Raw genomic sequence first — 15,583 nt, 5'->3', positions numbered from 1 at the left:
TATTTTCAAGAGGCAGCAAAAACCACACTATATTTGATAATCTTATTGTTTGTGTTGGTAGATTGGCAGAAGATCTTACACCATGAGTTACATGGCAATAAAGATGCAGGCTCCCACGAGACCTAGAAATTACAGGGTATATGCCTTTCCACCAGCCTGGGGGGGAAAAAAAAGCCACAGCAATACTTCATCAGAATTTAGCCAAAACAGCTGCATGTGTCCTACAGATTATATATATATTTTTTTTTTTCTTACACAAATCACATTCAACTGCACTTGGCTGCTGATAGAGGGAATGGGACATTTCCTGCAGGGAAGCAATGACTCTCCAGATCCCAGTCTGGCACACAGATTTCAGACACCCATAAATAATTCTGTTTTGTTTCAATCACTTCAGGTCTCACACAAAGTCAGTGATGAATTTATAGAATGAGGCATCTGTGACTTGTCAAAGTTTACTTTTACATGGCAGGCAGCACAGACAAAATTAATTCCTGGTTATCATGACTGGATTACAGTAAAGTGCCATGTTAGGTTGAGCTCAGCTAAATTCAAGTGTCCATTGAAGAGATACAGTATTTCACATTCCATTGCTAAATTCTGGCCTTTTTGCAAAATCCAAGGAAGGGACAATTTATTATTTAAGCAAGCACTGCAGTAGATCAGGAATCAAACTGGTATCCTGGCTATTAATTACCCTCCAGGGTGACCAGCAGGGAAAACTGTCAGTATCAGACCATCCACAGCCCACATGTCAGTGAGAGAAGGAGGGATGAATATCTGCCTGCTTACTACTTCTGCTCAAATATCAATTTGAGAATAGAAGTGAGGACCTACTGAATTAACAGCCAGTGTCCAGCAGTCACCCCAAAACTCAGAGGAGCTATTTTGGACCTGTAGAATGCACTCACACTCTCTGCACTATACATTTTTTTTTTTTTTCCCACTTTGGAAGTCACTGTGGGAAAGGGATACTGCACACACAAGTCTTAGCCCAGCAGGGAGCTAAGCTGTGTTCTAGGTGGGTGACTGGATCCCAGTTTACACAATGTAGGGAGCAAGCAACATAGTCTTACTTCCACAGAATCTGTGGCTTCCCCTGGACTGGAGTCCTGGAGAACACATCCTAAACTGAGTGCTTTCACTTAGACTGGAGTGGAAGGAGAAAGGTCTGCATCCACCTGAGTGGGAACTACACCCTGCTTCATCACAAACCCTGAGCACTTGGGGTTCAGCCCAAAAAACCTGTGATTTTTGCCAAGAGGCCACAGGCTAATGCTAGGCAAGGGCTAATCCTTCCTTCTGACAGACAGGAACCAACCAGGAACAAGGAACAGAAGAGACAGGACATGGGCTGAGATGTTGGCAGCATATTCTTGGGAACTATTTTAACTTCTTAGTTCCTATAGATCCCAGCAAGCTGACAGGGCTTCTGAGCAGGTTGCTGCTGGTGACCTGTGACTTTGTTTTTGCTAGGTAGAAAATTATTCAAGTAAACACAGATACACAGTCAAAAAGGATTGAATATGGGTTAAACACATTACAAATATGTTAGTTTTTTAATCTTTCTGAAAAAGGATTCAAGAGGCAACATGCTCTTCCCTTTAGCATAGTTTTCTCCCACTATCCCTCAAGCCTTTGCCCTGCTGATGAGGATGACATCATATGGTGCAACAGAATTTTCCCTACCTATAACTCCTGAGAGGTTGCAGTTCTTCCTGCAAAGTGACACTAAATTTTAAACAGGACTTGCTAAATCCTTGGCAGAAACAACAAATACTCTTCTGCCCCCCGCAGAGATCATGAAAGTAGCAAGGGCTTCTGGCCATTCCAGCACAGCACTGGATGGTTTGCTCTGCATTCTGTAACCTGGCAAGCCTGCAGCAGATGCTCCTTCTGGGCAGAGCAAAACCTCTTAGTAATCTCCAGCTTTTTAACTACTGAGTTTGCAGTTTATTGACTACTGAGCTGCAATTGAGTGAAAAAAACCCCGCAGGAGCAACAGTGGGAAAGGGAAAAGTGGTGCAAGACAGAGCTGAATGTGATGCCATGGGTGGTACTTTTTTAAACCATTCCTGTCTCTGCAAACCACTTATCCTTGAGTGTACATAGTTTCCTCCTCAGCAGCATTTTTTCCTGTATTCTTTATTCTGCTGCATAATAATATCAAAGTATCTGAATCTTGTGATAAGCACTATACACTTAGTACTAATCACGGTAGATTTTATCCCCTTGTTCTTTCTTGAACTTCTCTTAATTCTCTACTTGTTTCTGATTGGATCAACTATAATTGTTATATTGATTTAAAATTTTTTCTATCTTCAATTTATCAGCAGTATCTCTTCTATTTGCTACTGCCTTTGACTGAAGGAACACTCTGAATGAATCAGAATTAGGTCTACTCACAGCTGAGCTGTGGAAACCTGCTGAGCCATTATAGCTAGAGCCCTGGATCCCAGAAACTGTCATAAATAAAAACCATTATGACTAGTACCTCATGCCATTTCTGACTGTGAACATATGGCAGCATACTCTGTATGGCCAGGAAAACAATAACTACTTTATGGACCTATCTGAATATTAGAACAAGGAGCTTTTCTCTGATGTTAGGCAAAAACATCAGAGTTCCTAGTAATTGAATAGTATGATTTCTAAATTCTGCTTCAAACATTCAGTGCATCTCCCTCCTCTTGTCTGTGAACTGAAAAGCCAGACTCAGTGTGAAGGAGAATTTCTTTGCTACCAGAAAAGCAGGCAACACAGTGAGGGCAGCTCTTGCAGGTCTCTACAGGGCTGAGTGAAGTGCAGGAATCTTTGTCCCCTCTCTCAGGCAAGTTTATCTCAGGGTAAAAGTCCTCAAACCACGTGTGAAATAAGCGATGCAAATAAAATAAATAAGATCTATCTGGGCAGCTTTGGAGATGGCAGCAAGCAGGAAGAAACAAAAAGATAGGGGGAGCAGGGGGGTGGACGGAACGGAAATGTCTACAATGAAGCTTCGATCACAGCAGTGAGATGGACATCTGCCTGCAGCCTTCTGCTGTCCTAGCTAACATGGTTTCATAAATTCTTAATTAAAACTCATCAATTCCTATTCTAAAAACAAGTTGCAAGAGTTATGCCACCTGTACCATGGGAGAACTCCAAAGTGCTCTGCCTGTTTTACACATGAGAGTGCTGTTGTGTCAATGCTGTCATTTCTGCTCAAAGAACTATCTTCCTCTCCTCCCTCCTTCAGTGTCCCCTCCTTTGGTAAATCTGTAGATATCAGTCATATCCTCTCTCAGCCTTTGTTTTTTCCTGCCTGAAGAAACCACACTTTTGATTTCCTTTCATAAGGCCGCCTGCTGAGACCATTGTGCCCGTCTCACTCGTTCCATCTTAAATTAATTTTTGTGAGATTATACAAAGAGATGCACACAGTATTTCAGATACAGCCTTGTACACAGCATGGAAGTCACTACACTAAAGGAAGAATTTAATAACTTATGACCCCAATGAGCTTTTTCATAACTACATCTGCAGCTGACTAAAACACATGACCTGGCTCCCTCACTGCTCCCAGCTCAAGCACCAGTTAATGCCTGAAATTCTTGTTCATGGTCCCAAAGTGCATATCTTTGCATTTTGTACTATAATGTTCCATCACATTTAAATGGTTCCTGATCTCAAGGTCATCTAATTATTTCTATATAATATGGTAAGTCACATTTTTATTGTTAATATGTCCCACATCTGCACCACCAGAAAAAAAAAAAAAAGGCATTAATTCTCTCCTACTTTTTGGTACTGAGGTCATTGATGAAAATATTAAATCATTATTATGATTATTTATTTATTTCTTGGATTATTATGCCATAATATGATAATTGTACTTTGCTAGACACTCTCTAAGAGTTCCCTTTTCAGCATGGCCTCTTGCCAGCTTCTTCTGGACCACCTTTCACCATCACTTAATTAAATTAGGATGAACATAGGAAAATTATGAAGTTACTGTAAGTTTAACTAATATTTTCCCATCTGGCACGACAGTAGACATTTTACAGAAGCCTGGAATACTGCTTACACATGTATTTCTTCCCCTCCACCTCAGCTCTTCCATGCCCAACAAATGGTGAGGGTTGAGCCAAGGCCGAGCAGCCTGCAATCCTGCAGATGTGTTGGAGTTCCACCACCAGGAGGATGCAGCAGCTCAGGGGCAGGAGGCTGAGAAGACCAAAGCATCTTTGTTCTCTGGGCAACCAGAGACTCAGGGCATCCAGCAGGTTTGAAATTCAGCCTCCTCAGCATCCCACATCACGAGATTGCAAGAGAAATCTTGCCCATTCCCTTCTCCCTCACAACAGACATCACTACAAGAAGATGCCTTTGAACATTCCTTCCCTAAAATCGATTTTTCCAGAATGGATGAGAGGTTAAGGAGTTCAGCAGAAACAGGATTTCTCCCCACGCGTACACAGATATGTGTTTTTAAAGCATCTTTCTTATTTTGCACAATAGCAATTCCAGAAACATTACTCTTTATAATTATTGGTTCAGCAGCAATGCAGTAAAGTCCCAAGTGCTACATTGCTCTCAATTCCTTCAGTGCTTGCAGCTTTCTTGCAGCCTCCTAAGAAGTCCAGACTACTGTAGGATCTATTCAAGATGATAAAGTCATGTTAAAGGCCTTTGTAGCCTTTTTTTTTTTTTTTCCTTAAGGAAATGTCAGCTCTAATACTTGCCCTTTGTGCTGTTTTCCTCTGGTATTACACAAATCCTGTGAGATTTTCCCATTTGACCTGATGACCACACACCTTACCCGTGGCAATAAAAGGCATATCCATGCATGAGTCAGAAACAAAACTGTGGAATGTCTTGGCCTTTCTGTAAATGGTAGTAAATTTGTAAATAGTAGCAAATGGTGTGTAAATTCATGCTAGTTTAGGCTTTTATCTGATCTTGGGGAGCAGTGTGGATGTGAAAGGGAAAAAATGATGGATTTGGCACTGCAAGTGCATCAGAAGAAAGCCCCTGTTGTATGCTGCTCATCCAGAGAACTGCAGAGTTTGTGAGTGCTGATTTTCATTTGCCAAAACATTTAAGATCTATGGAGTCTTGTTTTATGCTCCTATCATATTCCCAGCCAGGACTCAGGCTTACTGATGTTCGCTGTTGTAGCTAATGTTCTCTGATGTCAGAGCATGACATGAAAAACCTTTAAAAAGATGGCATAAAAAAGAGATTTTTTTTTTTTTTTGTTCAAGGCAGACTAGCATGTTTTTTAGAGCCATTTGCAGCTGAGGCTTTGGAGTCTGGTGCCAGTCTCACATTACCTTCACCACTGGGGACACGATTGACACTTTGCAAACATTCCCATTTTCCCTTTTTACCCTTCCTGTCAAGGATGACTCAAAATAACACAAAGTACTCGAACACATCCCAGCCATATTTGTCGTGCCTCCATCAAAATTTGATCCAAACTGTGATAGGATGGGTTTTTGATTGCTGTGGGTTCAGGGAGTCTGGAAAGTTTCTGAGGTCCTTTCCTCCTCTTTGTTTTATGGACAATGCAGTTGTTAGGATAATATAGGCTCTAATACAAGAAGTAACAGAGAAAGCTGAGATGGTGAACTTAATCTCAACATCAGTGCCTGTTTCATTTCATCCTTTATTAAAAAGGTCAGCTGTAATTAAGGTTCTTACTTATTTAAACACCTATAGATAAGGATGAATGATCTCTCAGAGCAGTGCCACGAACACTGAGATAAAGATAAGCTAGATGTTTTCCAAGTGGCTGGGTCTGATTAAATTTCTCCTAAAATACTTTTGTAGAACTGGCTAAAGTAGTCTCAGATTTCCTAGTGGTTATCTTTCAGAATTTCTGAAAAATCAGTGGAGACCCAAAAGACTGCAGAGGGATAAAAACAATGCTCCTGTACAGTAAGGTAGAAAAAAAGAATATTACAGATAACACAATTTCAGCTCTTGAAGGAATAGTGGGGGAAAAAAAAAAAAAAGTTGAAGATTGTATAGGCAATTAAAAGAAAAATAAGAAAGACTGGAAACAGCCTATTAGCAGTCACTAGGAACAAATGTTGTAAGACCAATTTAGTTGCTTTCCTCAGCAGGGTAAACAGCATTGTATTTAGAGAGGTGTTGCAATAAATACCAGATATCTTGACTTGAGTAAGGTTTCTGATCTTATCTCCTAGAACATGCTCATAAGAAACCTAAGAAACACAGTGTAAAAGAAACCAGACAATGGAATCCAAAACACCCTGAAAAACATCAAGAGTGCGTACACTGCCAGAGGACCATCCCAAGCAACGCCTCTCTGTGGAGGGATGCAGTCTCTCCACGATTTGTGTTTGACCCAGATGATAAAATATAGGATGTGTGTTAAATTGACAGGTCTGCAAATGTATTAGATGAGAGAAAAAGGCACAGTTTGACATTAATAAAGCCATTACGCAAGGTAATCTTTCCCTTCCCCTTGGGGCTTGCAAGGACTGCGGGAGAATAGTGCATTTGGTTTTTGGCCAGCGTGCTGCTGGGCAGGTATGGAACACATGGAGAGAAGCAGAGAGTGACAAAAAGATCCCAGTTTTCTGCAAAAATTTGGGCTAGTTTGATTTAGGGAAAATGGTAAGAGGTAGCATATAAGAGTTCATCTGTGCAAAGAGCACTGTAAAAAGCTCTTACCCGTGACAAAGGAAGACAGGAAAAAGCTAATGAACTTCAACTGCAGCAAGAGTAGATATTAGGAAAAGCTTTCAACAGTAAAGATACTTAATTATCTATGGAATTTTTAGAAATTCCATCTTGGAAGATCTTTAGTAACAGATTCAGGTAAGTTGTCCATTTAAAACTCCGATTTACCCATAGAAGATAAAAACCACTTTTCCTCTCTTATACTTTCTTGCTCCGGACTCCTTCCCTCAGTGCCCATTACATGCCCCACGTGTGCAGCTCCTCTCCCCTGATGGAAGTTCTGCCACACTTCCACAGCTCCTTCCTCCAGCGATTCCCACCAGCATCCTTTCCTTTACCCATCTATTGTAACCCCTTCAGCAGATTTTAAGTCCACCACAGTTTTCCTCCTGCTACATTAACCCCCTTTCTTTAGCAGGCCTCTACGTGTTCTTTCACCTCCATACAAGCTGTATGGGCTTGACAGGGGATGAACCAGTCCCTGGAACATGTTTGACCAACTAGGACATGCCAAGCAACACCTGGCAGCTCTAAATAGTCAGCAGTCCACCAAAATTCCCCCCCCCCCCAGGCAGGGTTAAACACCTACTCTGAGCCACAGTGGTGGCTGTGATTGGGTCTGGATGGTAAGGAGATGGATTGCTTGAGTTCCTGACTTCCCCTCAGTTTAGTTTGGACAAGAACTTTAAGATCAAGTCCAGCTGCAAATGTAATATCAACAAGTCCCCCCCTAAACCACATCCCCCAGTGCTACAGCTACACAGAGATGTAGCCCTCTCATGCAGATGAAACTCTGTTCCAGTGGATCCCACTGCATTTCCTTTACCCTCCTCACTGTGATTGCAAGCAGAAGAGGTGATGGTTGAGTTAGAGTTGGATCCCAGAGGGCTCCCTTGATTAAGTCATGGAAAATCATGATTTGAAAAGCAAACTCCACTGCTACCCGTAAAAGGGGCAGCAGAAACTCTTTAACTCCACAGCACTGGCTGAAGCTGCCGTGGATCTGCCCGATGCCTGCAGCTCTCCAATGAGCAAAAAGCCAGACCTACTCATGATACTCCAATGCAAGCCATCACATCCTCATTGCTGCAAAGGAACAGGACAGACCCCATGCACTTTGTTTATCAAGCAGATTTACTCAGCTAATGCACAGAAAGCTTTACGCCCAGGTTTTACTACAGCTGAAACGCCATTAGTTGAATAAGGGATTCCGTATTGGATTTCAGGACCAACACTTCCATACAGAGTTTTCATGCATTGATTTCAGATGCCTGCACTGAGATTGCCATGCTTGAATGTTTAGAAGGACTGAATTTTAGTAATTACCTGTTATTTTCAATAAAATCTATCCCAAACATTCCTGAAGCTCCACTGCCAAGTTGAATACTTCTAATTAATACAAAGTGTTTTAAACACATGTGCTTTCCTGTCAGCACTGCCTCACTTCCAATGCATGCCTCCAATTGTTCTAAGTTTTACAGATACAAGGCATATGCTGAAAAATCCTGTGAGCGTTCACTAAACATTCCACATTTTAATTAAATAAAATGTGATTGCAGGTCAGTTTAATTTATTTCTTAAAGAAACAAACAAGACTTATTTGAGCCTCAAAATTTCAGGCACAGGTCTTGGACTTATCGTCATCTATTTCAGAAGTTTGTACTTTTTGCCTGTGGCATACTTCATTTTGACATGTCCATCATTTTTCAAATGGATGTGTGCTGCTATCCAAAACCCATTACTTGTGCTATGAATTGAATAACGTTCTATTATTTACTTCTGGCATAGTATAATCAGACACATGCATCTTTGTTGGCTCTGTTACTGCCTTTCTCTTCCCAATGAAGGAGCCTGAATACATTAACTTAACATTTTAATGAATTGGTAACAGTAATGGGTGCTTAGAGTATAGATTGCTTTTGTAAAGTGCTACTGCATTGAGAAGTGCCTTGAAGTGTTGGCCAACGTTTACCAAGCAGTTAAGAAAGCATGATTTATTTTGGACTAGTTTTATTAGGCAGTTATTGATAGCTATATAATGAATGATCTGTATGCAAGGAAAAGCATTCGATTGCTGCTTTCAAACCATTCTTGACATGTAGCATAGCCAAAATAAACAACCTCCTTTCAGAGACTGCTTAAATCACAGAAGAAATCCCTACCAGCACTCAATGAAGGTTCTTTTTTTCCCCCTTAAGGCAATTATTGTTCAGGCATATTAAAAAATTCTGGGTATTTTTCACTCAAATGTCCGTGACTCAAAATTATTCTGCACATGCTGTGAAGGGGGTGACATCTCTTCCTCTTTATTCTTTTCATGTGAGTGTAGCACATTGTAGCAAGATAAAACCCACACAAACACACTCTCTTCATACAAAGAATGCAGTGGTTCAAACTGCAATGAATCTACATTTTTGTTTCTAGCAGTGGTAATCCTCCATCCCATGTTTCCACACTGTTCAAAGCCAAAGTAAAACTATATCTGAGACTGAATTTTAATTAAAAGCTAGCTAGAAAGTGATTTTAATCTTAACAAATGCAAAAAAAAAAAAAAAAAGGAAAAAAAGGAAAAATAAGCCTAAGGTATCTAACTACCTGCTCTCCCACCCCAGTAGCTGCTGTCACCAACTAGAAAATTATTAATCACAGATTTATTCAAATTCATATTTTGAACAACATCTAAGCATGTTTGTGAAATGCATCACCAAGAAGCCATCTGTGCATTTTCAATGATACCATTTATATTTCATAAAACCAAGCAGCTGTTTTGCTGTGATTTTTCTGAGCCTTTAAAATTTGCTTTCAAGACCCCAAAGCCGCTGAGGTTATAGAACATAAACCACAAAGCATCTATTTCTAAGTGTGCCTGGAAGGGTGATGATGAGAAAAACTTACAAGATGCAGAGAGAAATTCTTAGTGCTTTACAATCTCGATTGGAATGAAAAGTAATTGTCAGGATTATTTTGACCCTCCAGCCTAATTGCCCAAATTCACTTCTTTTATTAGACAGAGTTTGAGACTAAAGGTGGAAATGCAAACCTGAACTCCTGATAAGGAAAACAACATGTTAAAAGTAATTATTGTGGCTAATTCCATCAGAGTGAAAAGCTTAAGTTAGTGCTGAGCCTGTGTAATATGGGTAAATAATTGTAAGAAGGAGCATTTTATTAGCAGAGTAATGCATTTCTAAGCACAGATGAGTTACATTTACTGGAGAGCAGCTAATATTTATGTTGGAGGCAGAAAGTGAGTGAGTCACTGTTCTTTATCTGACAATTTGTTCACTGCTTCTGCCTGAACCAAAATAGTCGTGTTGATTGAAATGGTAACACTTACCTCAGTACAGGCAAGTATAACATACACTAAATTAAAGGCTATTTTCAGTGATTAGTTACTTTTTACCTAAATACATTCCCCTTTGTTACAGAAAAGAAACTCTCCAGTATTTTTGTCATTGTTGCTTCACAGGACACCATAGGGATGCAGCTTTTTAGAGATTAGCTATAGGTAGGAAGATTAGGAGGAATAAAGAGGAATTGCATCTTCTGGTAAAATCACAAAGCCACAGAATAACTCCGGCTGGAAGAGAGCTGGAACACATTTAGCCTAAACTCTTGCTCAAAGCAGGACCAACCCTGAATTCTGAACAGGTTGCTCAGGGCTTTGACCAGTCAGAGCTTGAAAGCCTCCAAGGATGGAGTCACCGCGTCCCCTCTGTGCAGCCTCTTGCAGAACTTTTGCCCACATTTACAAATGATCCTGCCCTAACCATACTGGCCACCTTCCCTAAACTTTCTCCAGCACACTGATGCCTGGCAGTCCTCAGTTTGGGTGCAGTACTCTAGACAGGGTCTAAAGAGTGGAATTTCCAACTTCTTTCTCCATCAAACGGTCTAGAATGTCTTCTGGCTACTGATTCCACAGCAAAAGTTGCATTGACTTGAACGAGGGAAAATTTCACTCTGGCCTTTTATAATTTTGGGCCTAATCTTAGCTGGATTCGACTGTGTCCAGGTGTATGTGGAGATTATGCCCTTCCCAAAAAAATAAAAGGTTGAGGCAGAGCCAGCACAGCTGAAAATAGGCAAGCAACTTAGAGCTCCCCAGGGCACGGCTCAGGGAACTTTGCCACCAGCTCCAGCACTCTCACTGCAGTCACAGTTTGGCAAGGTATAGACTAACCCTGAAGTGAGACAATGCTCAGCTGAAACCTTTTATCAGTACTTTGTCATTTCCTCAGTCTCGTACAATGCCTGGAATGGGAGCAATACCCAGGGGCTGTACAATAACACTTAAACAATCAGGTTTATTATCTGCTTGTCTTAATTAAATGCTGCTATTTTTTTCCCCAGAGGAAGAAAGTTTTTTTTACCTTAAACAATTTAGTTTGAAGTAAATGGGCCTCTAAAAGATATATTGTTTACTCTGATTTGATTTATTCTGCACAGAAGATTCCTGTTCATGACTATTAATGTGACTTAGCCCAATCAGATACGTTTCATTTGTGCCCTACTTCAAATCTTTAGTTTCTCCCATATGTCAAAAATGTTGGGGCTGCTGAATTATAAAGCCTCGTTGCTATGGCAATTAGCTCCATTACCTAGGTGACAGTGCTGGCATAATGTCACCACTAAAGCAATATAAATCCTGAAATATTTTTAGTGTCTATTGCAGATGAACCACAGGAAAAACAACCACTTATCAATGAGCCAAAATACCCACAGGTGATGAGAAGGAAGGTGAAGCTTGACTGCTGTCTGTGCTACCTGGAGAAGTGCAGGTAGACAGCAGACTGGACAAGTGGACCTCCTACATGCAGTAACACTACGAGAGAATGACAAGGAATAACAAAGAAAATCCCATAGGAGTAATAATAATAAAAAAGAAAAAAAAAATCTTCCTTGTTTGGGCAACTGCTGAATGAACTACACCTCTCTATTCCCACCACATTGCCCTCTCCTAATTCACTGGGGTAATATGAAGGCATGTGCTGTAGCTGCATGAATTTGCATATTTTAAGCCTTTGTATTATTTATAATACAATATTTAGTCACACTTTGAAATCTCATTCGGGGTTAAAGTCTCGTTGCATTGGGAACTGTACAAATAAAAGCAGTGCTCGATAGCCTCTGCCCTCCCAGAGCTGGCAGGCTTGCAGAAGGGTTCAGGTGATGGTGAGGCAAAAAGCAGCTACTGCCATTTTCCCAGTTATCTACAATTTATGAAAGCTTTTATCTCCTAGCCTCTAGTCACACCAATTCATGCGGCCCACAGTACAAGTGAAGCCCACAGGTAGCAAATTTGGCAGTGATTAAAAGGACAATGATGGCAACATCTGTTATGTTTTGGGTTTTTTCTCCTCCCTCAGCTTTGCCTCAGGTTTCTGGGGCATGCTGAAGTGTGCTGGTATTGGCTGCACAGTCAGCATCTAATTGCACCTGCTTTGACCAGGGAATCTGCATGAAACGTGACAGGACTTTTCTCCTACTTCTTTCTCAGATTAAAGGTCCATGTTTTGGAAACCTGCCAGGAAGGCAGTCGTTAGGGGAACACCCATAGCCACGTTAAAACAGATGAAGGATTTCATCAATCTTTAAGCATTCAGACAGAACAACAAAAATTTTATTTTCACTGTCACAAGGTTCTTCTTCTTCTTCCCCCTGCCAAGACAGCGTGTAAGCAACTAAATACACCTGAGCAAAGAATATGCATCAAATAGCAACGAGAAGAGTTCTCTTTGCTGTTGCTGATGAAGAACTGCTCCCAAAATGAATAAATTTTTAGTTTATTTATTATTTAGAATTATGAGGCTATGCTTAGAGCAAGCAGTCCTTGATCCATAAATCATTGCCATACCATTAATTATCAACACTCACTGCTTGCTGACTTGGTTAGTCATATAAATCACAGGGCTCCCTGAGCAGGCAAATGATAGTAGCTAAATATTACATTTGTTCCTTTTGTGCCACTTTCCCCACTTGCTCCTCTGCTGGACTTTGTCAGAAACACTGCGTCCCACTTGCACATCAGCAGCCTCTCTTTGTTTATCCTTTCTCTCCAAGTATTCATTAGCACAAATCACATTTACAGCAAACTTCTGCACTTGCCTAGTTCAGGATGTAGCTCATGGTCTCCATGCTCTCTGCCTGAGCAGCTGCCATTGAGAAGCTGAGAAAACCCATAGCAATAATGCCATTGTGGAAGGAAGAAAAGAGGAAAGAACTTCTCTGATGAAGATGCAGACTGACTTCACAGCTGTAGGGGCTGTACTGCCTGTACTCCAAACTGTCAACAAACCACCAGGAGAGTCCAGCATGTGGGCACAATTCTGGCATGGTCAAAGGTCACATCAGTAATTTTTCTCTCTCAGGGATTAATATTTCATATTGGTCCTCTGCTGGGAGATTCAAGTAAATGAACACTGATGATGTGCCCTTTACTTGCTGGTCTGTGGACTTCATTAGGGCTGGAGAAGAGCACTTTTTTTACTACAGAATCCACAGCAAACATCTCTTTTACAAACCTACCCATGCATTATTTCTTGCATTTGATCCCACAGTGATGCTCTGCTCTCTGAACATAACTTCCCTCATATTTTTTTCCCCCCTGACAACGAAGACAGATGACAGCTTCAGAAACCCACAAGGCTGTGGATCCAGGTCTGCAGTTTTGCAGCGCAGTTCGAGAGGTGAGAGAGGTCACACACAAGGCCAACCCTCTGCATGTGTTGGGAGCTTGCAGACTTTTGGCTTTCTATGAACTACTGAGGAATAAAACAGGCACTGTCATTTGCAGCTGAGAAAAGGGGAATATTAAGGCTCATTTATGAACAGTCACAGTACCCAGCTGGAGCTTAACAAATGTAATAGAATTTGCTTCATCTACCTGCTCAGTTGACAATTTTCTTACAGACACCCTCCAAATGCCCTGCTGCATTTTGGGCACATTACTGTTTACACAGGAAGTGTCAGAGTTCTTGTTCTTGTGCCCCAAGATGTGTGCACCATATCTTTCAATACATTTTGTGTAAAATCCCTGTTTTGGATTTATGACAGCCTTCACCAGATTGCATACTGGCAGACAGAGCCAAATGCCCAAGCTGGACTTGTATACAATACATAGAGAAGGACTTTGGCTTCCTAATCAATATCTTTCTTCTGTTCCAAGGAAGCATCTTTGGCCTGGGTGCCTTGTTATGGCACTCAGTTCCAAGGGTGCAATTCTGAGACAAATATTGAATGACTGCATATATGGCAAATAAAGTGAATATCTCAGCAGTTGAAAATTGAAAAAAAAAAAAACCACCAAAAAACCCAAACCTTTTGCACTTCACAGGAAAGCACCCAGAACATCCAGCAGGAACTACTCAGCCAAGAATAAGGGATGAGGTGTTTCCAAGACACCCCAGATTACAACCTTTGTCCCTATTCCAGTGCTTGATCCCGAGAGAGCTGAGCAGCCTTCTCTCCAGTCAAACAAGTGCATGTGTGCTCTGTGAGTCAAGCTTTCAGATGAAAATGCTCACACTACACCTAAGGATCATTTAGCAAATGAATAACACTCAGCTACCTCAGGTGGAACCCACAGGAGCATGTTATGTTGTGCAGCAGTTTATTTTATGAGCTGAAAATTACAGCTGATAATATTGTCTAGCTCCTGTCATGAGAAAGACATTGAAATTGCTGACCTTCCTCAGAAGATAACCTCAATTCATTCAAAACAGTAACATGCCATAAAAACCAGCATGCACCAGTGGTGCCTGTGTTACAGAAATAAGTATAACCAGTTCTGTACCCTGTAATTTATACATAATAGCCATAATGCACCCTCTAGACAAAAATTCAGCCTGAACGTGCAAAAACAGGAGCGAAGATATTGCCCTGTAGTGGGGTAAAGACATTTCTCAATTCAAAGTTTTAAAAACATTACTCACTTGCTTTCAGCAATATTCAGAGGAGGCAATCTTTTGGCTTGTCCTTAGAGACATTGTAATTTGAGCTCAGCAGTTATCATATTAGCACAGGTACCAGCTATCAGAATCTATGGGCTACAATCTTATAGGCTTGCTTGTTTTATTTTAAACAACATGTGAATGTTGGGGAGAGAGAGCCTGGGAAATGTGGTGGTATAAAATATAAATGAGCTATTCCTGCTGTTCAAAGATGCCCAATTAACTGATTCCCACTTCCTTTAACGAGAGAGTCTCAAAACCTGGGGTAGTGCAAACAGTATGTTATCTAGTATCAGTGGAGAGAAAATGTAAAATGTTTGCAATGCCAACAGAAACTTCTTTAAACCCACACTTCATGTTACCCTCAGTAATCGGTATTGCTGTCAGCTCTATCAGTGCTCAAGGCTCTTCAGAAAACTGCAGCTTGGGCTATTAAGGACATACAGAAACACAAGCACATTACCCTAAAAAGCACATTCCTGCCAATAGCACTCACATTTTCAGCTATTGCTATTTAATTTCTCACTTAGTTGAAGAAAAGGGTTTTTCTTTAGTTAGTAGTCCTACAGGTCAGTTTATGACAAGCAGCTAGAAACACACAGATGTCTTTAGGGTACAAATTAAATCTCACAGAAATCCCATTTTCAAGTAGAGAGTTAGGATTAAATATTTCTGCTGATAACTACCCAATTCACAGTAAGTGGTCAGCTCTGTAGTGACCATATTTTTGGTCTGTGCAAGTTTCTTTGCTAAGGACTGAGCTGGAAAGAAGAAGCCCAGAATGGGATATAACAGGAAAAATCCTCTTTTCCCTTCTCCTCCTTATGTTGCTGTCCAGCAATGTGCTGTAGAAGAAGGTCTACTTTTAAAGGGAAGGAAAAGGCTTCCTTGTCTGCTTGTTTAAGGAAAAAAAATAACAGCCATCTCTCCCTCCCTCT

This window comes from Vidua macroura, chromosome 3 (assembly GCF_024509145.1).
Source record: "Vidua macroura isolate BioBank_ID:100142 chromosome 3, ASM2450914v1, whole genome shotgun sequence".
NCBI lineage: Eukaryota > Metazoa > Chordata > Aves > Passeriformes > Viduidae > Vidua > Vidua macroura.
Note: the sequence above shows the minus strand (reverse complement) of the source record.